The sequence below is a fragment of the Halichoerus grypus genome, chromosome 3 (assembly GCF_964656455.1).
Source record: "Halichoerus grypus chromosome 3, mHalGry1.hap1.1, whole genome shotgun sequence".
NCBI classification, from domain to species: domain Eukaryota; kingdom Metazoa; phylum Chordata; class Mammalia; order Carnivora; family Phocidae; genus Halichoerus; species Halichoerus grypus.
The window spans coordinates 20,674,025-20,701,764 of NC_135714.1; the positions used below are offsets into that span (position 1 = coordinate 20,674,025).

At 49.9% G+C, this 27,740-nt stretch overlaps 1 long non-coding RNA gene across 1 annotated transcript; it reads left to right on the forward strand.

The window, feature by feature from the left end:
- Positions 1 to 14,747: 14,747 nt before the first annotated feature.
- Positions 14,748 to 25,179, forward strand: LOC118534649 (uncharacterized). The gene is made up of 3 exons (XR_013446300.1): positions 14,748 to 16,286; positions 21,823 to 22,193; positions 25,039 to 25,179. It is a non-coding gene; the product is annotated as an uncharacterized LOC118534649 (long non-coding RNA).
- Positions 25,180 to 27,740: the final 2,561 nt, after the last annotated feature.

The following is a 27,740-nucleotide window of genomic DNA, read 5'->3' on the forward strand; positions in this document are numbered from 1 at the left end:
GTCCCACGGTCCTGGGATCGAGCCCCACATTGGGCTCCCTGCTCCGCAGAGCATCTGCTTCTCCCTCTCCCTCTGCCCCTTCCCCTGCTCATGTTTCTCTCTCTCTCACAAATAAATAAATAAAATCTTTAAAAAAAAAAAAGGGAGAATGAAGAGACATAACAACCAAACATAATATATGGATCTTCTCTTCTTGAACAAACCAACTATTAAAGGGACACTTTTGCAAGAATTGGGGAAATTCGCTTCTAGACTGGGCATAAAACAATATCAGAGAATTACTGTTAATTTTACTAGGCACAGGCACAAACTTGTGGTTATATGACACAGCGTGGACATGTTTCAGAGCTGCACAGTGAAGAGGGTAGGTGTGTAAAAAACTACCTGATGCCCGGGGTTGGCTTCGGAATACATCAGCCAAGAACAAAAAAACAAAGAGCAAGTTTAAAAGGATAAAGATAAAGTTAATGTTGCAGAATCTTGATAATGATTGCATCTGGGTGATGGATATACGGGGCTCCTTGTACTAGCCTCCCTAGTTCTGTTTGAAATTAAAAATATAATAAACAGTGGGAGGGAGAAGTGGTGGTGATTTTCTAAAGCTGGTCATTCTGAAGGTGGGTGTCAGGCCACAGGCTCTCTATGGTCCCTTTTATGTCAGTTCATAAATATATTCTCTCCAGGGGAAAGAGGAGAAAGGGAAGCCCATTTACCTACATGGGTAGGTAGCATCTCCAGGATATACCGTTAGGGTAAAGCAAGAGACAGAATAATGGGCTTAGAATACTACTATTCGGGTCAAAACTAAAGGGGGACAGGGGAATAAATCTGAAAGGACACAAAGCCGTGGTTGCTTTTTTAAGAAGAGAAACACAAAGCCAAGGTAGAAGGGAAATTTACGTGTACACCATATGCCCTGGGATATTTTTTGAAGGTGGGACAATATGCATGTCTTACCTACTCAAAAAATATGATTCCAAAGAAAAACAACCCAAAAAGAACCGTGCATTTATTTCTCTATCTTAAGCAGGGTATTTGTAGTCTAGAGCAGGCCTTAGGCTTTGAAGGACTGTAGGTTGAGGGGGGAGGTCTACCTCATTTACACCTCTCTCTCTTTCAAGGCCTGCCTCCCTCAGAACACACTGAAGGGATAGGCCCCAGAGACACCATTCTGTGCTGCTTGCCGACCAGGCTGAACAAAGGACCCCGACTTCCACTCTCCATCTCTCTGTCTCTCTCTCTCATGTGCACAGGTGCATCAGTCTTGTATTTCTTCTTTTAATTAAACAAAATTTTCAGTTTGGTAAAATGTACATCACATAAAATGGACCGTCTTAACCATTTTTAAGTATAGAATTCACTAGTTAAATACACCCATATTGCTGGGCAGCCAACCTCCAGAATTCTTTTCATCTTGTGAAACTGAAAAGATATCCATGAAACAGTAGCTCCCTGTACTCCCCAGCCCCTGGCCACCCGCGTTCTGCCTTTGGCCTCCATGCATTTGCCTGCTCTAGGTGTTTCAGGGAAGTGGCATCATACAGTCTCTCTTCTTGTGCTTAGCTTATTTCACTGAGCATCGTGTCTTCAGGGCCTATCCATGTTGGAGCAGATGTCAGAATGTCTCTCTTATTTAAGGCTGAATAACATTCCATTGTGTGTGTATACCACATTTTGTTTATCTATTTATCTGTGGTTGGGTTGCTTTGAGCTACTTTAGAGCTAAAATACAATATAGCTATTGAAGGCTATATTAGCTCTTAGCATTATTTAGGATAATGCTGTATGAACGTAGGTGTCCAAATATCTCTTCAAGACCCTGCTTTTCCTTCTTTTTGGTATATACCCAGAAGTAGAATTGCTGGGTCACACACTAATTCTACTTCCTGGAGCCACCTCCATACTGTTTGTCAGAGTGGCTACACCATTTTATATTCCCACCAACAGTGCACAAGTGTTCCAGTTTCTCCACATCCTCGCTAACACTTATTTGCTGGGTTTTTTTGTTTTGTTTTGGTGGTAGCCATCCTCATGGGTATGAGGTGGTTTCTATTTGCCTAGTGTTGGTTTCTTCTTGACTTGATTCCTCATCTTCAGTCGTGCTCTCTTGTTATCATGCTTAACAAGTCGGTCAGTTTCTTCAGGGCTTTGTGTTTGCTAAACGTCCCAAGACATTCGTTATTGGCTTCTCTACGAATTTTGGAAGCCAAAGACTTTTCTGACAGACACGTTGTTGTTTCTACTTTAGACAGTTGATTTCTGACACGGAGCAGTGGAACAGACGATCCAGAAGATCCAGGGTGGGAAAGCCGGTTTCAGCTAACTCTAGAACGTCTGTCCTTCAACAATGTCTTTGCCTGGAGGTTTGCTTCTTCTAGTGAATATTTGTTAAGATTTTTGGTGTTTTTTACAATATGGGGCAGATTTTAGTAATCTCCCTGAGGACCAGAGGACCTGAAGTATGAGTAGTGTTCTTTGAGCCTTTCTCCCCCGCCTAAGAATGTATTATGAAGGAAGGAGCCATGTGAACATCTGAGGGAAATCACCCCAGGAGGAGGGCACAGTGAGTGCAAAGGCCTTAAGGCAGGACCTTACCTGGAGTCCCGACTGGAGGGGCAAGGAATCCAGTGGGGCTGCAGTGCTGGTGTGAGATGGGGCAGTGGTGGGGATGGGGACAGAGGTGGTTGCCATGGCGACAGAAGTGGGTCCTTCTCCAGGGCTGCTGTAACAAAGTGTCACTAACTGGGTGGCTTCAAACAACCACAACTTGTTGTCCGTGGTTCTGGAGGTTAGATGTCCAAAATCAAAGCATCAGCAGGGTCAGTTCCCTCTGGAGGCTGGGAGGGAGCACCCATCCCTTGCTTCTCACCTAGCGCCCGGTGGCTGTGGCTAATCTTTGGCATTCCCTGGCTTGTAGAGGCATCCCAGACCCTTACAGTGTCTGCCTCTGTCTCCCATGGTGTTGTCCCTCTACATCTGTGTCCAAACTCCCCTCTTCTGCCAAAAACACCAGTCATATCCCTTCTCCTGTAGGACCTCATCTTACCTAATTATATGTGTAGCCCGCCCCCCCCCCCATTTCCAAATAAAAGCACATTCTGAGATACTGGGGGTTAGGACTTCAACGTGTCTTGTTGGGGAACACAAACCCACAAAAAAGGGCAATACTTTGCTGAACTAGGGAGCTAAAAGAGAGAGAGAAGAAAAGAAAGAAGACATTATTTAATCATAGGATAAGCAGAGTCCTCACAGTGGACAGAGCCCAGAGGCACCTAGACGCTGGGGGGTCTGGGAGCCTGAGGAATCACTGAAACCAGGAGCTAAAGGCCGAAGGGACACTTGGCAAGCCCACAGACCTATGTGGGGGGGTGGGGTTCATGGTTCCCACAAGTGGGTTGGAACGTGGCAGAGTAGGACAGATGCTAAGAGCAAGGACTCTTGAGCTAGACTCCCTGGGTTCAAATCCAAATGTGACCATTTAGAGGTGTGTGTTCTCAGGCAAGTTACTTATCCTCTCTGTTTCTTGGTTTCTTTATCTGAAAATTGGGGGAAACAGTAGAATCTGTCTTAAGGGTTGTCATGAGGATTCAATATGTCAGTATGGGAAAAGTGCTTTCTTTCCTCCAACCTCCTGATTTCCTGCTGGTAACTTCCCATTGCTGCTGCTGACTTCCCAGTGTTCATTTTCCACTGACTGAACCCAGTTGGGAGTCCAAGAGCAGAAGGATCCAGGAGATTCCAAGTCCCAGAAGGACAGAGCATGGATCTGGAAGTTAAGTGCAGAATTAATAGCACCCCCTCCGTACCCTGGACTGGTCTTACTGGGAAATCCAAGGCACCATCATGAAAACAGTGTACATTCCCTGAGCCACTTCACCTGGGAAGGGACGATGTGGCAGTTAGTGCTCACCCAAAATTCCACGTGCTTCCTACAGTCAGCTTGGGGCCACACGTCTACTTCGGGCCAGAGGACTGGGAGCAGAGATGACGTGTGTCACTTACTGGCCCAAGCAGTTAAGAGCCGTGTGCCTCCTCCATCCCTCGCTTTCTCTCATGCAGTGACATGGCTACTTAGGAGACCATGGTTTCAAGACAGGGCAGCTTCAAGATGGAGGAGGAATGCCCAGCCTAGATTTAACCTAAGTGAGAAGAAACCCTTTTTGGGGGGTGAACCTCTGAGATTTGAGGGATGCACCTGTTACAGCAGCATTGCCTACCATGTCCTGATTAATACAGGAGGTGAACCGGGTCTGGAGATGTCCCAGGCAGGGGAGAAAGGTCCCAGCTGAGATCTAGAAATATACCAGAAATGAGAAGAAATCACCCCACCTACCTCCATCCTTGGTGGGGCGGAGGTGGGAAGTTGCCTGTGCTTTCTGACGATCCTAGCTGCTGTGACATCAGAGTGAGTGGGTCTCATGAAAGGAGAGGCTGGGGACAGAGAGTGGGGGGACCAGACTGAAGGTGCAATGGGGGGGGTAAACCAGGGTGGGGAGGATTGAGGGAGGTGATGGGAGAGGCATTTCCACAGCGTCCTCAGCCCGGCAAAGGCCCTAATTAGAAATGATGCATTTCAGCAACGGAGCACTTTTTTTTTTTTCTTTTTTAAAGGAGCCGAGATGCTGAGGTTAGTATTATACCCTTTGAAGATCTATTTGTGTTGTGAACATCAAAGGGTAAGGAGGGTCCCTTTCTGAAATTTAAATATAAGGCTTTACCTCTGGTGTTTTAAATGAATGACTAGAACATCACAGGATTCACAAAGGAAGCAGAAGTCCAGCTGCAGGAGCTGGGCCCAGAGAGAGCAGACCTTGGGGCAACTCCAAGGGGTGAGTCCAGCCCCCCACCCCCCCACCCCCCACCCCCGCAAGGCCCAGAGGGAGGCATGGGACAGACAGGTGGACCCACGCAGGTCAGAGCCTGGAGTCCAGGGAAACCCACCAGTCAGTGGTAGGGCTCCAGCCCCAGAAACCCAACACGCAGAGAGAGATTTGGACCCCGAAACAGAAGCCAGTCAGCAGAGGACCTGCCACCTCAGTCAGCCTTGACCTGGACCTTGGGGCTGAGGCCTTTGGTTGGGCCCTCACAGGACCCGGACATGGGCAGAGGAGATGGCCGGGGTGGAGAAAGGGAGGTGAGGCTGAGAGAAGGCACCCCGGAGAGGAAAATGTCCGACTGAGTGTGGGAGCTGCCCTTTCGCTCTGGGAAGATGCACGGCCTAAGCTGGCAGAACCCCCGTGTCCTAACCCAGACATCATGAGCCCTGCCACGGTGCCCGCATAGCCGCTGGAAACCCGGTTCTCCACCCGCGCGCGGCACGTGGGACGAAAGTGGGAAGCATTAAAAAATTGCTGATACCTACGGCACACCCCAAACCACTTCAGTCAGAATCTCAGGGGTGTATAAACCTCCCTGGTGCCTCTCACGTGCAGCCGGGCCTTCGGGGCTCCGTGAGAAGAGCGGTTCTCAAAGTGTGGTCCCTGGGGAACTCGTTGGGAATGCTGCGTCTCAGGCCCCGCCCCGCCCTCCTGAATCCGAAACTCTGGAGCGGGGCCCCAGCAACCCATTTTAACCAGTCTCCAGGCGATTCTCACACACACTGAAGTTGGAGAACCATCGCATTTGGGGGGAAGAAGAGTCCGCTGGGTGGTCTGGCTCTCTCTGTGCAGACGGGCCACCCCTCCGGGACAAGAACGCGGTGGCACTCCCCTCGCCCGCTGCCTTTGGGCAACCCCTATTGAGCTAGGCCTTGCCATGCCTCATCCGATTGGGTAAACCTCGCAACGCGTCTGAGACGTCGGTCTTAGGATGCACATTTTACTTTTCCAAGACGTTGAATAACCTGACTGAGGGCACAGCCAGCCAACTGGGCGGGACCCAGGGTCCTAGCCCCGCTCTGAGGCAAGGACTTGATTTTTCTCGCACCATCTGGAAATACCCCGGGAAAATCAAGGAGGAGAGAGAGGAAGGCATGACACAGCTGGGCTGCTCTGTGGGCATCGGTTCTCCCTTCTCCCCCAGCCCCTGCTGTCTCTAAAGAGCAGTAACACTCGGGGGGTGGGGGGGCGCGGGGGCGGGAGGTGGGCTCCGGGCGGGTTGCTAAGGATGACTAAACCCGTCTGCTACTTCCCGATGCGCTGAGCCTTTCAAAGAGTGCTAGCTGTTCCTTTTCATCTCAGCCCCGACTTCCCTGCCAGCCTCAGTGGTTCTCCTGCGGTATGTGGAGCAGGTGTTCCGGGACCCGAGGAACTTTGCACTCCCCTGGCTGGGTTCGGGGCCCCGCGTGCCCTCTGGATGGTCTCAACACCATGATCCAAGAGATAGCGATGAGAGCTGGTGCCTCCGAGCACGGGGCAGGCCTGCGCAGCTTCCTGCCACTTTCTCCACACCCCAAATGCATGGTGGGATTAGAGGTGGCCGAGGAGGGGACAGTGGGAATCTGTTTTCTCAAGAAACTTCTATCAGCATTGTATTAGTGAGGGCCCTCCCGAGAAACAGAACCAATAGGGGATTTTAGAATATAAAGTATGCTGGTCTGAGAGAATGATACACCGGAGCAGAGAAATGGGGAAGAGAAAGATGCAGAGAGAGTTCCAATTATGTTGGAATTCCTGGTTCCAGGAATCCCCGAGCCTTGCCCTTCTTGTGATTTTTTTTTTTTATGAGTGAGTCAATTCCAGCTTTTGGCTTAATCCGTGTGTATTTGATTTCTGTTGCCTACATAGAGAGAGGCCTGAGTTCTCCAAGGAGGAAGTGGGAACAGGGCCAGGACTCGGGTGAGACAAGCACCCAGAGCCCCAGAGGGAAGGAGGCCTCGCTGTCAGGCTAGTGCAAGTCCACGGCTGGTCTCTGAAGTGAGCGCCTTCTTTCCTTCTGTGCCCTTGGCGTTTCCTGGCTCCCCAGCCCCAGCTACAAACGGAAGTCTTCACTTTGGGGAACTCAAAAATACAATCGCCCACTCATTCATTTGTTTGCTCGTTTACTAAGCAAGCATTGATTGAATGCCTTCTGAGTACCCAATGCTGCGGTAGGGGCTAGAAGGGGCAGCCGATGAGGTTTCTGTCCCTAAGGGGCTGACCACCTGGCCAGGAAGACAAATGTGGAAAAAATAATAACTTGAGAGATGTGTCTTAAAGAAAGGGAAGTATGGTGTGCGGCGGGCACCTGGGGCAGGAGGACCTGGAAACTGTAGCTGAAGACTGAAGGAGAAATACAATTTAGATTAGAGAGAGAGTGAGAGAAAAGCAAGCGCACACTGGGGAAGAGTAAGTTGCCCCAGACAGAGGGGCAGCACATAGTACCTGCTCAGCCATTTTTCCATATCCACTCAATAAACACTTGTTCAGAGCCTATTAGGAACCAGGCATGGGTTAGGCTTTGTGGATTATAGAGATAAAAATCCTACCCTCAAGGAATTGACCCTAACAGTGAAGGTAGCAGGCAAGAGACCTTGACCATGCAGAGCAATGCATTCTATGCGGGTGGGGGGAGGGGGGGCGGTGTGTGGCTACAGAACAGGGTGTTCAATTCATCCAGAAGGCTTTCGGGAGGGGTAATGCTTGCCTGAGCTGGATTTTGAAGGATAAGTAGGTATTAGCCAGTCAAAGAAGTCAGGGCAAGCCAAGGAGAGAGACCAGTCAACAAAAGGCAGGGAGGCAAGGGAATGCAGTGGGATGCTTTCAGTGATGGTTAAGTGCCCAGGCTAGCCCATGGGATGCAATATGGACCTGAGGTACTATAGCCGTTTACAACAGTAGAGAGAATTCTACAGTAGAGTCTTAGCCGCCTCATCTTCCGGTAAGTCCCACGCGCCAGCTTTTCTTCCAGCCCGGAACAGGTAACCATTTCTTTAGGGGGCACAGGATGAAGCAGTTGGCTTGCATCTAAGGATTTGTACTGCGGGGTAAAATAAGTCTTTAAACTGGAATGAAATTCGGTGCCCCGGGATGTTGTTCCATTAGAGTCTGACAAGCGAGGAGGAACTGGATGGACCAAGGGAACCTCAGATCTCTAGCTGGAAGATTCCACACGCTCCCTAGGGCCTGCCTAAGTGGCAACAACGGCAGGCAATCGTCTACAGCTTAAAAAAGTGTTTCGCTCTCTCATTATCTCTTGTTACCTACAGATGAAGATGCACCTATGATGCGTTTTCTCTGTGCCAGGAGCCACAGCCTCTTAGGAAAGCAGATGGTGGGACCAGCTGCCTGGTTTGAATCCCAGCTCCACAGTCCGTGTCCTCGGGGGAGTTACTTCTCTCCGCCTCGGTCTCCTCATCCGAAAGACAGGGATAATGATACTGTTGGGAGAAATAAATTAGTGCCTAAGCGAATGATTGCACATGGGAAGCACTCTTTTGTTTATCTTTTTAATAAAGATTTTATTTATGTACGCGAGAGAGAGCACAGAGGGAGAGGGAGAAGCGGACTCCCCGCTGAGCAGGGAGCCCGATGCGGGGCTCAATTTCAGGACCTGGGATCATGACCCTAGCCAAAGGCAGACAGTTGGAGGGAGGGAAGGAGAGTTGGGGAGCCTGACATCCCCTGCCCTACCACCCCCCAGCCCTGGGTCAGGGCTCCAGCACAGATCATCAGTGTATGTCATTCCTCAGCGAGGGCAGTAAGGGGGCGGTGAGGCCAGACAGCCAAGGTCCTGCCAGCAACTCTTTATCTGACCCATAGTGGGGGCAGCTTTGTCTGGAACAAAACACTGAGAGCTTTGTCAGGGCTGGCCAGAGGTAACCCCATGGAAGGTAAGTTGCCTTTGATGTGTCCCCCCTCCTCCCCTGATGTCCTGCTCGCCTGGTCTTAGCCCCACAAGACTAGGGTCTTTGCCCCATGAACTCAGCCATGGCACCTGCGAACCCATTCCTCCCTCTCCTGGCCCATCAAGGACCTAGGCCAAGTCCTCCCTCCCCTCTCAGACCCTTTCAGCCTCCAGCCTTGCCAGTCAAAGTGCACAGCAGCCTCGGCACTACCTGAGAGCTTGTTAGAAATGCAGAATCCTCCTGAATGGATCTGTATTTTAATAAGATCCCCAGGTAACTTGTATGCACGTTCCAGTCTGAGAGACACTGAGCTAAACTTACATGATCGGTTTCTTTTTTGGACTGCTCTCCCCTGGTCCTCGCCAATCTGAAAACTGGCTTCACCAGCTGTGCCCAGAGAATGGCCCTCCTATTTTTGTCCTTTTGGGTTTGGGATTGGAGTTCACCTCACACCTTCGGCCCGTCCTGCCTCTGGCCCCTCTCTGCCCTCCCCGTCTTGAGAACACTCTTCTACCCTGAGTTTCCCATGGCAGCACATATAACTGCAGCACTGTGAAATTTAAAATAAATTTTTTAATTACCTTTTTAAATTGCTTATTTTTTATTTTTTTATTTTTTTTTAAAGATTTTATTTATTTATTTGACAGAGAGATAGCAAGAGCAGGAATACAAGCAGGGGGAGTGGGAGAAGCAGGCTTCCCACCAAGCCGGGAGCCTGATGTGGGGCTCGATCCCAGGACCCTGGGATCATGACCTGAGCCACAGGCATGGCGGTGTGCCCTAAATTGCTTTTTTAAATCAAAGTATCACATCAAAGTTTCAACAGTCAATAAAAACTAAAAAAAAAAAAAAATACAAAACCAAAATTAAATAACAGTAATAGCCTGTTCACCTCCATTCCTACTTCCTTTCTGAAAGTCAACCATTCTTCTAGGGTTTTCTTCAGGTATACACTTCCATATACAATCATTTCTTGATTCAGTTATTTTTAAATTTTATCTCGTGGCATCCTCTTTTGGGTACATGAGGAGTTAGCTCTTTAAAAAATCTGTCTCTTTGTCCATCCACTCCCCCTTCTAGTTCCTTCGTCTGGTTTCCATTTTCACATATTGCAGTTCAGGGTGACAAAGGTGCATCAGAGATGTATTTAGTTGATTTCTTCCTTCTCCTTGTTTTAGAGTAATGATTTTTAGAAGTTTTATTTATTTATTTGAGAGAGAGAAAGAGAGCACAAGCAGGGGGAGTGTCAGGCAGAGGGAGAGGGAGAAGCAGACTTCCCGCAGAGCAAGGAGCCCGATGCGGGACTCAATCCCAGGACCCTGGGATCATGATCTGAGCCGAACGCAGGTGCTTAACCGACTGAGCCACCCAGGTGCCCCTACAGTAACTACTTATTTAAACAAAGGCACAGAGATGGATTCTCTCCCAGTTCGGGAGACTAGAAGTTCAAAAACAAGGTGTCAGCTGGGTCATGTTCTCTCTGAAGGATAGGAAAGAATCTTTCCTTGCCTCTTCCTGGCTTCTGGTAGTTGCTGGCAATCCTTATCCTTCCTCGCTTACAGCTGCCCCACTCCGTTCTCTGCTTCGATGTCACATGTCCTGTGGACTTCTTCCCTCTGTACGAGCTTGTGTGTTTTCAAATCTTCCTCTCTCTACAAGGTCACCAGTCACATTGGATTTAGGAGCTGCCCTAATCCGGTGTGACTTCATCCTAACTTGATCAGCGGACGTGAGTCTTGAGGAGACACTATTCGACCCAGTACAAATGGTTTATAACATGTTTTGCTGAGCAAAGAATAGTTCTCTCCCTAAAAAGAACTCCCCTTTTAGCTCTTAAAGTAATATATATTTTCTTCTCACCGCCGGAATTGTTTAATTTCTTAGGCCTGTTAGTTTTGTTTCTCCAATTATTCTGAAGTGACATTATGCCCGGGACTCCTGCCAAGCCTAGCTCAGGGCTTATGCTCATAGTTAGGTGCTCAGTAAATATAGAAAATAAACTTTGCTCTCATGTTTGCCCAAGGCCCTGGTGGATCTGTTCTCTGGTGGGAGAGTGATCTGACGCACTCGCTGTCTTTAAAGCTGATGATTATTACCCTCCCAGAGTTTCCATATTATAATAGTTCCCATGGGCTATCTTTTGTGGGTCCTCAGTGATCACCAAATAAAATTAAACCTGAGCCCAACATGTAAAGCTCTTCACAGTTGGGGGTGGAGAGACTTCTCTAGTCTTTTCTGCCATTTAGCCTTTGCTGTCTTTGCCCATTCTCCAAACCAACCAGTTATTTCTCAGTTCAGTGCTTTTGTTGATCCAGGCTCCCTGCCTGAGTTGTCTCCTTTCCTCTATCCCCCAGCCTTCCCCATCCCCCAGTGAACTTCTATTCATCCTTCAAGACCCAGTTCAAGAGCCACTTCCTCTGTGAAGCCTTTTTCAATGGCCATAAGCAGAATTAATTTCTTCTGCCTCGATGTTCCCCACCATTGTGAACACAGTTCCATTTTAACACTTGCCCCATTGTGAGGGAATTCGTAGTGTCTGTGCCCACTGCCTACGAGACTATGAGGTTCCACCATGTCGACTAGGCACAGTGCCTGGCTTCGAGTAGACTCGATTATATCTGCCCAAGGAGGCCATAATGGTGGCATTGATGGCAAACAGGCATAGAGCCTTTTCTGGTTTCTCAACCCATACCTGGGGAACTCCCACATAATTTCTTAGCATGGTCACTGAGAATTAGAGGAGGGAATGAGGGATTGTGTCAGTAATTCAAATTCTATTATGTGTCAGTAATTCTATTATTTAAGAGTCAACCCCAGACAATATAGGGTAGCCCTTTCCCTGTGGGAGGCTGGGGAGGGTACAGAGTCCTGGAAAAGAGGAGTGACTCCTTCTGTCTTTCCTCTCAATGTCTTAGTTGGGCTTGTTCAAATCTTGGGGACTTATTGCAATGAAGCTCAAGATCTAGGCAACTATAAAAAATAGAGAGCTCGAGGGGCTGACCCTTCCCTCTTCATCTCCCTCACACGGGGCCGTCTGTCACTCCTCCTTGGTGAGGCAGATACCCCCAGAACCTTGCCTATGGCTCTCCAACCTTTCTGTTCTGTTCCTTCCACTGCCAGTATATGCATCTCTGTACCCATGGAGCTTTTTTCTGGGGCCATGGAAGGCAGCCTTTTCTTTTTTTTCTTTCTTTCTTTCTTTCTTTCTTCCCTCTTTCTCTCTCTCTTTCTTTTAAGATTTATTTATTTATTTGAGAGAGAGAGCATTCACATGAGTGGGGGGAGAAGCAGAGGGAGAGAATCTCAAGCAGACTCCCCGCTGAGTGTGGAGCCCAATGGCAGGGATCAATCTCAGGACCTGTGAAATCACGACCTGAGCCAAAACCAAGACTTGGATGCTTAACCAACTGAGCCACCCAGGTGCCTGGAAGGCAGCTCTTCCTACAAGCAGCAGGTCAGAGGGCCAGGGAATCAAACTCTATGGGCACAGCCCTCTACCAGTGATTTCCAGGAGTTGCTGTATGGATGCTCCAACACCCTCATCTCTTGGCTGGGGCTAACCTAGGTGTTCATATTCAGATTCCCCCTGGAATAAGAGCTTGTTGCCTACTTCAGTGGCAGGCTTGATAATGCACCATTTTTTGCTGCCCATATCCCTTTCCTTGCCCATATCCCTTCCTACTCCTCCTCTGCAGTTTCCTGGGACCACTGCCCCAATATTTTGAGTGCAAATTTGCACTCAGATCCTTGTCTCAGAGGCTGCTCCTCAGAAAACCCAAACCAAGAAGAAACAAGGCAATTTCAGTCTCTTGAACTTCTGCTCTTTTCTTACCATTTGGGTTCTCCTTGCCTCTAATCTCTGTAACCTTTTAAAAGACTCACAGCTCTGCTCTCGTGGCTTTTGCTTGTTCATTTTAATAATTATTTCTTCTTTCTCATAATCCACACTGTCTGTCACTCCTCATGGCCCTTCCTATCACAGTGCTACATCTCAAGTCCTTTCACCTACTATTCCCACTGCTAACTGGCTCACTCTTTTCTATTTTCTCAGTTCAAATCCCTTGGATGGAATTGATGGGCTGGCTCGTCTTTTTTGCATAGGGCCTTGGCCAACGCACAGATTGGCTGTGGCGGGGTCAGCTGATCATAGCCCATCCAATCAGCTGTGCGGAGGCGGGGAGATGGGACAGGAAGTGCCAAAAGGTTTAATGGCCGACACTGAGGAGAAAGTTGTGGAAGGTTTAGCCCCTCCCATAGTTTTTTATATGGACAATTGATCTTTTCTCCATTAATTTTGCATGTAACTTCAACTTCCCAATCAGATTGTCCTGCTAAATCACTCCAATGGTGAAATTCTAAAGCCACCATGGGCTGGTATAAATTAAGACATGGCCACCTAGGACCTGGACCTTCAGCCAAGTTGTGGGCAGGAACTTCCTGTGTGTGATGAAGCCAGTGTATTTGACAGTTAGTACCCCAAACCTTCTGTGAAGAAAAAAAAATTCTTTATAGTGTAAAGGCTTGGAAAATACAGCAGAGCACAAAAAGAAAGAAAGAAAAAAGAAAAGGAAAAAAAAAAAAGCCACAGGGAGTCCCAATGCACTGAGATAATCACTCCTTGCATTTTAGGACCTTTTCTTGTGTGTGTGTGTGTGTGTGTGTGCGCATTTAGAGGGAAATATTTCTTCCCCATAATAAGAGGATTGTCCTACATATGCTGCTTTTTATAACCTGCTTTTTTCACCTTATCACTGAACATTTTTCCGTGTCATTAAATATGCTTCTATAGCCTCATTTTAGTGTCAGCCCGGCCTTCAGACACGGGGCTTCCGGCCCTGCTGAGCTGCCTTCTCAACCCTCCCCTCCCCAGGACACTCAGCTGTGAAAGGCACCGATGTACACGGAGAAATCTAATGAGCTCATCTTCTTCCCGCTACATTTCAGCGAATCCTATGCCCACGGCTGCCGTGTGGGGCCTGGGCAGTGGGAGCTTCCCCGCCGGCCCCAGACCCTCCGGGGAAATCACCAGTCAGCTCTCTGCAACTTCCTCGTTCCCCACATGCTCCCTGCAAAGCCAGCTCAGGACATGGTAAACTCAAATCATCAAAAACTTGGAGCTGGAAGCTCCCATGGGAGACTGTTCCAGGGCCTCCGAGGTAGAAATGAGGAACCAGGCCCAGAGAGGGGAAGTGACATGCCCACGCTTGGCCAGGGAGTGGGTGGCAAGGTGAGGACGCAAGCCCCGTGTCCCCGTGGCCAAGCCTGGTCTCTCCTTACCCCCATCCCAGTGCGTGGCAGGGGTTGGGGTTCTCCTCTCCCACCCCTCCGTCCTGCAGGGCCAGGTCTCCATGGCATTCCCCAGCCCCAGTAGGAGCTTGGCAGCTGAAAAGCCCAGCCCAAGGCTCGACCTCGGGGAATGTGGCTGTGCCGCCCCCCCCCCCCCCCCCCCAGCCTCCTTCTGGATCCAGTCCTGGTTTCACATCCCTGGGTGTGGTGTGGTGGTGTGGTTAGAGCATCTGCCGCCTTTCTGGCTCTGCAGGCACTTTGCCCTGGGGCTGAGTAAACATTCCCCCCCCCCCCCACCAAGCCTTCCTGTCTCTAGGGCCTATGCTGGTGAAGCGTCTGGGCTCTGGAGAAGCACGGACACAGCAGCTTTGCAGACCGTCACTAAGCCCCAAGGACCTTCTTCAGGCCTCCCGGCTCTCTGAGTCATGGGGCAGACTGCAGGGGTTGGAGCTGCCCCGGGAGCCGGGGACGGGGACACCCGGGCTTCCCAGCTGCACTGCCCTTCAGAGATGCCCTCAGGGCCTGACCCTCCCGCCTCCGTCCCCCTCCGCCCCTTAGGAGTCTCTGGTTACCAGGGGAACCTGGAGGAGGTGATTAGAGGAGAAGGGTGTGCTCTCTGGGAGCGGTTCTTCCAGCTGAAAGCCAGTTCGCCAAGTGTGAAATGGGAGAAGGGTGATCCCAGCACCCCATCTGCCATTCTTAGGCGGCTTGGGCTCTGTGCCTGATTGCAGGAGCCTGGGGGCCTTGAATTTAAGCAGCACGAACCAGGCCTTTTGTCCCCCCTTTAGGAGCTTGAGCCCCAGCCTCAGGGATCCCCCAGGGCCCAGGCCTAAGGCAGAGCGGCTGCTGACTGCACTTCTCATTCAGACAGCCAGCGACGAGTTTCCTTCCCACCCCCAGCCCTGCTTTAGGGACACAGACTGCCTTTACCTCATTGTCTAGCTGGTGTCTTTCTTCCAGGGGGAGCCATCTGGTGGGATATGAGTTTTCTGTGAGTTCGGACCCCTTAGCTATTTTTCTGCTTAAAGCACACACTGCCTTATTTCACCTTCAACCCCCTTGCTTCCCTGCACGTCTTCTTGCGGGGTAAGCAGGACCAAAACATTCCTGGTGGCCACTTCATTTGCTAAGCACTAACCCAGTTTTCTGATCTTCTAACAGACAAGAGATGGGAGACAATGCCTGACCCTGGGGACATGACAGATGGGCCAACTCTCCAGTTGAAAGCCCAGGAATAGATCCTTCCTGATTTCCTTGATGATTGGATGTAAAGCTCGATGCCCACCAATCCTTCACTCAGGCGTCCCTCCGTCTGGAGCACTTTGCTGAGTCTCACACCCCACATCCGGGCTCAGAACCTGGAATTCTTACTCTACCATCTTTGTGAATTTATAAAGGCCGCTGCGATTCCCACTCTGCCAAAGACAGTGTCCATTTTCACCCCAGCAAGCAGACCAGCGTAGATTTCTTCCATCATCACGGCGGGGAAAGGAGAGGGGTGCCTCAGAAGGAAGGGGAATGCCTCCTGACGGGCCGGGGACACCTGATCTGGCACAGAGGCGAGCGGTGCTGACCTTGGCGGCCGAGCAGAAGCAGGGAAAGTTGGAGGAATGGGTGGAGAGCAAGGGATGCGGTGGGGGCTGCTGAATAGGGAAAGAATAGAGGGGGTACACTGGACAACCAAACCCCAAATTCACCAGTCCTGTTGCACGCAGTGGGAAATGGCCGGGGGGTGGGGGAGGAGCAGACTCTGCTGAGGGCCCTGCCCAGCTCTGTCTATGCAGGAAGGTAAGGGGCCAGTGGGGCCAACTTCCCAGGCAGGACCAGCTAGGTCAGGCCAGTGTACAATGAAACTGCGGGGCCCCTTGTTCAAAACTTGTTAAGAACTTCAAGATGGAGACTGCAGAGCATTAAACCAGGTGTGGGCCCCTGGCAAGTGCATAGGCTGCATGCTGTAGAGCCCACCCAGATGCCCAGGCTGGGATGGGTGTTGTGATGGGTCACTGGACTGATTGAGAGGCCGTGTATCAGATTAAAACAAACTGGGGGAAGGACACGATAGACTTAGGCCCCGGGATGGATGTTACCTCGGTAACAGCTTATTACTGAGCACCTCTTATGCATCGGGCTTTCTTCTAACCAAGTGTATGTTCTCCATTTCCATCCTAGGACAACTGTAGGGGGCAAGGACATCACCATCATCATCTCCCAGAGGAGAATGCCAAGGCACTGAAAGGTAAAGTGAAGTATTGTAACTTTTGTGACCCTTAGTTAACGGACAGGCTAAGTAATTTGCTCAAAGGCATAAAGCTCCTGAATTGGAGGCAGGTTTGAGTGCAGGCCCAGGGGCCCCGTACCCCGAACCATTTGACTGTAAACAGAGCGAGTCTCAGCAAAGGGAAACTTCTTTACAAGGAGCCATCTTACTGTGGCAAAGAATGTTCTAACAGAGGTATTCAGAGACGCATGGCCTGGAGACATTTGGAAACAGGCAGGAGAGCCCCTCATAGAGGGGAACCCAGCACTGCTGTGGGGTTGAGTTAAATAACAATCCGCATCACAAGAGTTACGGCTCTCTCGGTCGTTGTGATGGGTGTCGGCTAAGTGTGGTACCAGGGTCAGTAGATCCCAGGATGCCAGGAGCTGGTGCCTGTTCCACAGAGAAGGACAAGGAGAGAAGAACAAGATCGTGGAGCTTGGAGCTGGCACTCCTGAGTCAAGGAGATGGAACTTGAACCCAGGTCCAGCTGCTTCCAGAGGCCTCGCTTCCAACTGTCATACCAGACGGACTGACTCTTAAGGTCCCTCCCGCCCCCAAGATGCTATAATTCCGAATCTCCACAGGAATATGATACCGTATCTGCCCAGGCAATTTCATTCGAGCTCGTGCTGATATTTTTACAGACAGCTTGGAGATGGCTGGGGGGTCCCAGAATCTGTTCCTTGTGTTGAAACAGTCCTCTGGAATGTTGGCCCAGACTCCGGCCAGGCCGTTCTGACTCCTTCTCCCTCGAATTTGACAATCTGGGTTTTATGTAAGTGCTGGTGAGGGCCCATGCTTCTGATTTCATCTGTATTTAAACAGACAGCTTGGTGAGTTCTGGCCTGATGGCCAGAAAAGCTCACGGACTCTCACCTTCTCTGAGCCAGGAAGTCTGTGGCAGCCCTTGCACTCGGAGTGCACCCCAAGATTCCGCCCTTGAAGCTGTGGGCTAAAGCCCCAGGTTGACGGGGCTCTGGTTTAGTATTTAACAAGAGCCTTCTCCAGGTTTCTCTCTCCACTTCCAAACCGGCCCCAAAGGACACGATCATCTGGCCCCCAAGCCGCATGTACCAGCAGATCCTTAAAGATCTGATCCCTAAACACACATGCCAGGACAGCTCACCCATTCCCATCCAGATACGCAGTTCTTCAAGAGACTCACCATCTTACCAGCATTAGCTTCCTGTAGCTGCCGTCACCAAGTACCGCCAACCAGGTGGCTTAAAACAAGAGAAATGTATTTTATCTCAGGTCTGGAGGCCAGAAGCCCAACGTCGAGGAGCCCACAGGGCCATGCTCTCTCTAAAGGCTCTGGAGGACAGTCTGTCCCATGCCCTCCTCCCAGCTTCTGCTGCCAGAAATCCATAGTATTCCTTGGCTTGGAAACACATCTCTTCAGTCTCTGCCTCATGGTCACAAGGGGTTCACCCTGTTCATCTCTGTTTCTTGTCTTCTTCTATGGACGCCATCATACTGAGTGACGGTCTACTCTAATTGAACACGACCTCATCTTAACTTAATTACAGACAAGACCCTGTTATCAAATAAGATCACATTTGCAAGTACTGGGAGTTAACACTTCAACTTATGTTTCTGGGGAACACAGTTCAACCCACAATATCCCCCATATCGCCACCAGTATGCTGCTAAGGACACAAAATATACCATTTCCGGTGTGTTGGCTCTGTTCATCCTGTGAACCTCGCCTCGACCCGATGAAGTAGGTTCGACCATCTCCATTGTACAGATGAGAACACAGATGGCCAGAGAGATTCAGCCGCTTGCCCAAAGTCCCACACAGCTACCGAGAGCAGAGCTGAGACCCACACCCCGGACACGAGGCAGCACTGTTCTCGGGATGCGGTGAGCCGGAAGGAGGAAGTCTGAGCCCACCTGTTGAGACCAGGGCACTCTGAAACAACTCAGCAATTCTACAAAGGGACACGCAGGTTCCGTGCTGGACAGCCTGGCTACAGACTCCTTTCCTTCATGTGAGATCATTTCTCCGAAACCCAGTTTCCTCATCCATCAGACAAGGTCATGGAGGCTGCCCTCCTTCTCTCAAGGAATGGCTGGGAGGGTCCACACCCGGACTTGCGCTGGCCCCTCGGAAGCCCCGTGTACAAGTGCTATAACCACCCATCCACCTGGCCTATGCTTCCTTTAGCTCTTTGCCCAAATGCCACCACATCACAGAAAGCTTCCCCGATCACAGTATCTAAACTAGTGCCATGCACCCTGCCGTCCCCTTTATCTCGTTCCCTGGATTTCTGACTACTTGCCACATTTATTAGCTTATGGTCTAGCCTACCTACTTTAGAATGTAAACTTGGAGGGAGCAAGGGCTTCGTCTATTCTGTTCCCTGCTGCAGCCCCAGTGCCAACGACAGTGCTGACACATTGCAGGCGCTCATTAATACTCATCAACTGAATAAATGAGTAGCTTAATGTAAAGTGACAGTTCCTCCTCATGGTTGGAGTGGGAACAGTTTTTCCACTGGAACCAAGCTCCATGAAAGCAGGAGATCATGGCCCTTTGATTCATTGCCACATTCCCATTTTTTGCCGGGCACAAAACAAGGTACTTGATAAATATCTGTTAAATGAATGGGGTGAGGAAAAGGCTGCTGGGCAGACGGAGACCCCACTGTCCCCTGCTCTGGGAAATGAACGGGCAAGGAAGGCTGTGGTTGCACCTGAGCTGAAGCTGCAAGGATTTTGGACGGTGGGAGAAGGAAGGGGTGCTTTCTAGCTCAGAGAGACAGAGATGGGCTCCGTGTGCAGGTGGGGTGACAATGAGCGGGGCTCATTTGCAAAACGAGGGGAGCTGCCTTCTTTGAACAAGGTTGGCATCCAGAGGCAAAGAGGCAGATTGGCTGCATCTGATAATGAATTACTTAAATACCAATGCAATGAAACACAGAGTTTCTTCCCAGCCATCTGCACCAGGGACTTCACTAATACGCCACTAATAAACAAATGATATAAAGTGTGGAATGATAAGAGCTATTGGGTTTAGCTTGCTTTCCCCTACCCCCTCCGGTATCACCCACGATCTCAGGCTCCACAAAGGCCAGGGCATGTCTTGAAATAATTTCTCAGGCAATTAAACCACATCCAATTTTATAAGGCTGAATATGTCAGAGGATCTTGTTACCTCCATCTTTGGGCCCGGAGGCCAACATATCCTCATCAAACCTAACGGGCTTGTAACAGGAGCCGACATCTGGGTGATAGAACAGACATGCTGTCTCCCTGCTCCTGTCTCTGATTTCTGGTTGCCAAGCAGCTTGGGTCTGACTCTCTGGGGGTGCTGGGATTTCAGGGGCAAGGGGAAGCACCCTCTCCTCCAGCACCACCAGGATGCCAGGGATTCCTTTAATGCAGGTCAACACCTTTCATTTCATTGCAGAAGGACAGGCCTAGAATTCATACTGCCCCAAGAGAAGCAATAGACTGGTTTGAATTAATACCAAAGTGCAAATGACTGGCACAGACCTTTGGTCCCTCGAGGGCAGATTTTTAAGAAGCCAGGAGAGGAGAGGTGGTGTGGGGAAATGAATGGACTTTATCCAAGCCTAGTTCTTCCTCTTATTACCTGTGGGACTTTGAACAAGTTAATTAACCTCTCATCTGTAAAAACACGAGAGGTCTGCTTTGGCTGCACTCAGCTCCCCCCTGGTGCCAATCCCCACCCCCAGCCCTGTGCCATTTCTCAGGGACTTTTCAGTCTGGAAAGTTCCTCTCCCCTTTTTCCACCTGACTCCTTCTCATCTTTCTGCTGCCCTGGACGTCTGCCCGGGGTTGGTTGGCCAACTGTGTGTTCCCATAGTAAACTCAACAATTCACACCCCTCTCCCTGCCACGTACACACACGAGACAGGGAGAACCTGGAGGGCGGGAGCCCTTTCTTGCTCTCCTCCAGGTCACCATTAGGGACTCAGCAATTGTTTCTTCAATCATTGAGAATTACTTCTGGGAACAAAATGTTTCCAAAACATGGAAAGAAAGGAAGAAAATGATGGCGTGCCCTTTCAAAGTCGTGCCGAACTTACCCCCAACTTCTTTCTTAAGAGCTAAGCATTATGCCAATGCTTTATATCTTTCATCTCACTTAATCCTCAACACCTTATAAAGCAGATCTTTATTTTATCAGTGAAGAAGCTCAGGCTCAGACAATTCAGAAGCTTGGCAAAGCCAGGGACACACACTGTGTGCCAAGAACTTTACCTGCCCTTTTGTTCAATCCTCATGATGACCCTATGACAAGGGTATCATAATACCCACTTTGTCTGTTAGAACACTAAGGTTTAGTTATCTGCCCAAGCTATCACCATGTGTAAATGGCTAAGTCAGGATTACTTACCTACCACTCCACACCTTTTCTTCATTGACCCAGTGACTTAGCTTATGGGAAAGTCCATGATGCCTAGCACATCACACAAAATGTTAGTTTTGCTTCTGTTGGGAAGTTTGGTGGTGAGGAGGTGTGGTTGAGATTGGTAGATTGCCCCATGAAATTATAACCATTTTCCCCTTCTTCTGTAGTATAGATTCCACCATTTGTAGCTGGGCCCTGACCATTCCAAATAAAGATGATGTTTCCCAGTCTGCTTGGCAGGAGCATGTGGCCATGTGATTAAGTGAAATTGTCACGTGGCTTTTTTAGGAACCTTCCTTAAAAGGTGGTTGATGAGCACCTTTTTCTCTATGCTTTCCTCCATCTACCCATCAGTAACATGAGTGTGATGTCTGGAGCTCTAGTTGTGGTCTTGTGCTATGGGGATGACCCTTGCCCTTGAGAAATTTAAGGGATAAACTGAAAAAAGCATGGATCCCTGGGGGCTTGGCCAAGTACCACACCAGCTCTGGACTTCTGGCTTCCCAGCTTTTACGTGAGAGAGAAGCAATCAGTTGTCTGATGTAAGCCACTGTTGTTTTGGATCTCTGTTGCTTTCAGCCAAATAATCCTATCTGATACAGCACGAAGAATGAAGATGGACTTTCAGAGGCAAAGTTAGCCTTCCTCACAGAAGTACCCAGGGATGGCCTTGATTCTAAGAACCAACCAGAAAGGCCCTGGAGAACCCAGCAGTTGGAACTGTCAGGGAGACAGATGTTGAACAGGTTCTGCCAGCCACGACTCGCCCTGACTTGCGTCATTGCACCTTCTGCCAGGTCGGCCCTGCCCACTGAGTTTATGGGTTTATGGCATTAATAGGAGCTGCCTGCAAAGACATCAAGGCTCCACACAGGCATCCCCAATCTCCCCTCTTCGAAGTGCAAAGAAATGGTGCGTCCCCAAAACCGTAATGAGGAAATCTATCAAGCACTGAGTTCTCTTCTCAGTGAGCACGAAGAAGAAATACCTTCTGTTCTGCTCCTTCGGGCTTTGCCCATTGGCAGTGCAAGAATAAAACACGTCGATCTCTTCAACAGAGACTGATAAGGCAAGGTGCAGAGCCTCTGTTGTTGCTAGAAATTTAAAATTCCGCTTTGCCTCCTCTAGGCCTCTGGAGAAAGAGAAGGAGAAGGATACCTTCCCCTGCAGACGTACAGCAGGCCTCGGAGGTCTGGGAGATGACATCAGTTGTTGGTGTGTGTGTGTGCGTGCACACCCGTGTGCTTTGAGACTCCCTGAATGAAGACACCAACAGAGGCGTCATTCCCTGCCAGGACTGTGTCAGCCTCAGCTGCCAGGTGCCCTCTCCTGGTGTCTGGCTGCCTTGGGTAATGTACTGCTATGTGATCTTGGATATGATATTGTGTGCCTCAGTTTCCCACCAGTAAAATAGAAACTATGACAGTCCCTGTCTCCAAAGGCTATTATAAAGACTAAATGATGTATTCCAGGTAAAGCTTTTAGATGCCCAGCATATGGTAAGTACTCAACAAGTGTTGCTTGTTATTATTGTTATGAGTAATCATAACACAGGTTGGGGCGCCTGGGTGGCTCAGTCGTTAAGCGTCTGCCTTCCGCTCAGGTCATGATCCCAGGGTCTTGGGATCGAGCCCCGCATCGGGCTCCCTGCTGGGCGGGAAGCCTGCTTCTCCCTCTCCCACTCCCCCTGCTTGTGTTCCCTCTCTCGCTGTCTCTCTCTCTGTCAAATAAATAAATAAAATCTTTAAAAATAATAATAATACAGGTTAACACTTAGAGCTCTCCCTGCATGCTAGGCGTTGTGCTAAGTCTGCCACATATATAAATTCTTTATCTTTACAACTCTGAGGGCTACTACTGTTACCTCCCCATTTTATTGACAAGGAGACTGAGACACATTTGGGGCCCCAACCCAGTCTTCTGCCCCAGGCCCATGAAAAAGGAGAAAGGAGGGGATCCTGACTCCTTACTGACTGCTGCTCTCATCTTACCCCAGCATTCTCGGTACCTTCCCACCTCAGGTTTTTAAAAGGCTGCTGCCTTGGCCTGCCTTGTCTCCCCAGATCCATCTCAGTGCTCCTGGGCACCTTCTCAGCCCTTGTCAGACCCCTATTTCTCTATCACACAGCCCCCTGCTTCTATTTGTGCTCTGGTCCCTTTAGTGAGGATTTATTCCATGGTTTCCTTGTTTTGTCTCTTTCTGCAGATTAGACTGCAAGCTCCATGCAGGCAGGGTCCCCCCCCCCCCCCGCCCCATGGATGCCCGGCACACAGTAGGCACTCGATAAATATTGGAAGTGTCCTCAGCTCTCAGTGGAACTAAGAGAAGGGATTCTCCTTCAGATGTAGCACGCCTCCAGTGAGCCCTGCGTGTACTGGGACCTTTCCTATGATGAGCAAACCTGGCATGGGTGGGCCCTTGCTGCCTGCCTGGCCCAATTCAAAGCACCTGACACGCATCATCTCATTTAACCTCACAACCACCTAATGGGATGCATCTTCATCTGTGAGGGCCGCCATAACAAAAAGTCATAGACTGGGGGACTTAAACAACAGAAATGCGTTTTCTCACAGTTCTGGAGGCTGGAAGTCCAAGATCAAGGTGTTGGCAGGGTTGATTTCCTCAGAGGCCTCTCTCCTTGGCTTGTAGATGACCTCCCTGTCATTGTGTCTTCACATGGCCTTCCCTCTGTGTATGTCCTAATTTCCTCCTCTTATAAGGATACCTATCTTATTGGAAGAGAATCTACCCCAATGACCTTGTTTTACCTTAATTACCTCTTTGAAGACCCTGTCTCCAAATACAGTCACATTTTGAAGTACTGAGGGTTAGGATTTAAAGATTGAATCTGGGGGAGGGGAGCACAATTCGGCCCATAACGGGGTAGGTGCTGTTATTATCCCATTTTTCCGTTGAGGAAACTGAGGCACAGGGAGACTGGATAACTCACCCAGGCCCACAGGAAACAGAGGGCAGAGTCTGAGCCATAATCGCCTGACTGCAAGCTGAACACAGAAGTGCTGTCCCTCCCCCCCCCACAGCCTGCAGGGGTGGTGTCAGGCCATCAGCCTCTCTCTTCCTTCCCCGAGGGAATCAGGGGCGAAACAGATTGCCCAAGGCCACTTAGCTGACAGGTGGCGGAGTGAGAACTCTAATCCAAGTATTCTGGCTCAGGGGCCCAACTTCTTTCCACGGCCCCACCTCTACCTCCCTAAACCAGCTCCTTCCATAGCAAAAGGGGCTAGTAATTGGTCCCAAGAAGTCAAGGGCGAGTCTTGGAATACAACAGTTTTTACATTGGCGTTACTGGGAGGTTAATGAAAATGTGGTTCCCTCCAGCGCCTCTGACACGAGCCTCTTCTGTATGGCTCTTGTGAAGGAAGCAGAGTTCACGTCCCTCCAAGAGTCCCTCTCCCTGCTACCTGCCGCCCCCTTCCCTTGCAACAACAAGAGCTGCCCTAATAATATTAGCACTTTCTGAATGATGACTGTGTGCTAAGCATTTTTATGCATTCATTTCTTTAATCCTTTCAATGACTCTACAAGTCAGGGGATGGCATTATTATCATCCCTAGTTTATACAGAACAAAATCAAGGCATGGCAGTTGCCCAGAGTCCCCGAGGCAGTCCTTGGTGGAGGCTGGATGGAAACCCAGGCAGCTGGCTCCCTGCCTAAGCTTAGGTCCCCTCTTGCTCCCTGGGAGGGGGGCGGCTGATGGGCGGTTACTGGCCGACTAACTCCCCAACTACTCCTTCACTTGTTCATCTGTCATCCATCCACTGAGAACTTCCGGCACCTCCTCTGTTTGTCCTGGCCCAGGCCAGCACCTGGTTCCTCCTTCTAGGGCCTCCAGTCGTGGGGTGCAGGGGATCCCTTAAAAAGACAGTATGGACCCTGCATACCAAGAGTGTGTCCCAGATGCTCTGGGGCAAAGAGGGGAATTCACAGGCTGGAGAAGGCAAGGGAGGCTGGAGAGGGGCAGTGAAGGATATGCTGGGTCTTGAAGGAGCAGGAGGAATTTGCTGGGCAAAGAAAGGGATTTCACCACGTGTGTGGAGCTGGGGGTAGGATGGGTAGGAGGAGAGTCCAGAGGAGGAGCTGGGGGTTGCCAAGCTAAGAAGGGGGAGTTCATCTAAGAGGCCATGGCATTTTAAGGCCCCAATGAGACTTGAAGCAACTTGATCTTCCAGCTCTGTAGTAGCCGCTCATCCTACTTCGACTAAAATCCCAACCCCCCCCACCGTGGCCTGGAAAGCTGTCCATGACATGGCCTCCTCTCCCACCCCTCTGTTCTCCCCGTGTGCCCCCAGCTCTAACTGCCGTCCTGCTCTTCCCTGAACAGGCCAAGCATGTGACCTGGACATTGGACTTGCCGCGCCCTCTGCCTGGAACTCTCCTCCCCTCTAGCATTAGTTCCGTGTAATCGGCTAATTACATTCCGCCGAGCTGTAGCATGGATCTCAATAAACTCTTGTTAAATGAATGAATGAGCTCTCCTTTATTATATTCCAATTCATGGAAAGTAAGTATACAGACAGCCCTCAGCTGTCCAATTGTGCTGAATAATTAACCAGGACACACTGCTCCCCTTCGGGCTGCCCAGATCACCCCATTAACTCTGGTTTGCCAGCATCACGTCCGGAGCGAGCAGGGCTGGGCTGCAGTCAGAGGGAGGCCGCTTAGCAACAGCCCGCGGCTGCATCTAACAACCCGGCTGCCACATGTCTCAGCAGCAGAAAAGGAGCCGTGAAATTGCCTGAATTGAGAAGCTGACGGGAAAGTAAAAGGGGACCTGTCAAAACCCAACCTAAACCCAGAGACAAAAGGCAATTCCTTCTAGCAACTTCCGCATGTTGCTGACGCTGGCAAGGGGGGGAGGGAAGTCTCTCTCACTTCCAGTCCTACCTACACCTCCCTTTCCCTCTGGGGGGAGGGGTACTGGAGAGCCTTGGGACTGCTGAATGACCGTGGCCTTGGGACCAAATGAAATCACTGGCCGTGTTATTAGGGAGAGATGGTGCTGACACAATTTGGATGGTCAACATAGCAATAAGGTCTTTGACGAAAAAGACACATGCACAAAAATCCCATTTCCTTCCCGGGAAGTACAGTGGCACAGTAAGTCGTTTCCATAGGTACAAATTCATCCATTTCCGAACAACGCGAGCAAACTACTGTGGGCTCCCAAATCTTGCACCCTACCTTGGTGCTCAAGTTTCTCTCTCCCATTATTATTGTTCTTTCCTGTTGAATGACAATATTAGCTGATTATAAGTAAATCAAGGCCCTTTCCAGCAGTCGCAGCTGAAAATTCATTTTCAAGATTGAGCCTGATTGCAGAGTCTTAACAAGCAGTGTGGAACAGCTAAGCCATTTACATCCAGAATCCTGGTGAAGAAATTGGGGCTTAATGAACCCTGAAACAGCTACCCTCTTCTTCCCGACAAGGAGAAGAGAAAACATGGCTCTAAATTTTAAGTGTGAGCCAACAACTGGTTGTGAAATTGTTATTTAGAGTTGGCGGGTGGCACTCTGGAAAGCAGATGGCTTCACACCTCAGGAGAGAGATTTTTTTCCCTTAGAAAAAACTCAGGTTGCCCCTGAGAGATGCTGGAGATGAAATCTGAACGCCTAGTTTCCAATGATTCTGTGCATGCGGATGGTGGGTTTTACACACCAGAATGTCCAATTTGCAGGGAGCCCCTTGGGGGCTGGATGATGGTCTGGCGGCCTTTTCGGGTTCTCCTGGCAATGGGATCAGGAGGTTTACTCCTTGAAGATTGCAAGGCAAAGCGATTTCCCAGCACTTGCAAATTGGCAAGCTGTGAAGTTGTCGAAAAGGCAGATGGGGGTTGGAGAGCCCAGAGAGGTGGCGGCTTGAAATCCCCGCTCAGGGCTGTGCGCCCGGCAGTTCTGCATTCGGGCACTAGATGGCGCCAGCAGCCTTCCGGGCTGAATTGCCTCCTTCAGCGCGGCGGGATCGGAGGAGCAGGCTTTCTCAAAGCGGGCGTCCATCAAGAAGCCACTGTGAATCCAAGCCCCCAGCGGCTTCCCTTCGCTTCGGGGGGACGCAGGGTGGGTGTGTACGGTGATCAGTGATGTGTCCTGGACGGCAGGTTAAGAACCACTGCATTGCACTGCCGTGCATTGCTTTCCAGTTGCTAAGACCTTGCCAGAAGGACAGGTTTCCTCCCTGAGACTTCTTACTTCGTATGTCTCCTCAGCAGCACAGCCTACCCTCCCCCAGCTACCAGAGATCTTCCCTGAAAGAAGGTCTCCCCTCTGCTTTGGTAGCAACTCCTTGGTCTCCTCTAATACGTATTTTCTCCTTCTCCCTTGCTTGGGGCTCCGGGCAGCCAGGGGTCACGTAGCACTTGGGAGTCACTGCCCACAGGACAGGGAGAGGTTCTGCGAGGCTCTGTGGAAGGCTCAACGGGGGCAGCTTGCCCACCTCCCAGTTCTGTGCTTCCTATCTGTGTTATGAATGCTGTGTCTGGTTTCAGACATTATTCCCCAAACTCAGGGGGTGTCTCCATGCACAACGGGGCATAGAGAATTATTTGTACGGCCCCTCAACTTCAGATAGTAGTTATGTCATGTTATCATTCTTGGTCAGTACCAGGACTTTCTGTTTGTCTGTTTACTCTTTTTTATCCTCATTCTCCATGGGCAACTGTGGTGTTTCACAGATACCGTTGAATTCACATTATCCGTGGAAAACATGTTGTATTCTTGAATATGTATGTGTATGTTTATGCATTTGAGGAGGAATATGCTTAAAACAGACACACACATATGCACGCATGAACGCATGCTCACACACCCCTAATCCAACACCAACATTGTGAATTAGAAGTCCAAAGCTTGAGGAAGATAAACAAAGAGTTCAAGGTTTCACATGAGGTTGGGTGAGAACGTGGTCTCCATACCAGTCATCTTGACTCACGGGCCAGTCCTTCCACCAGAGCATATATTTTTAATTCACATAAATGATTTATTAGCATCTAAGAGGAAAATCAGAAACCATTCTAGGTCTTTCACACA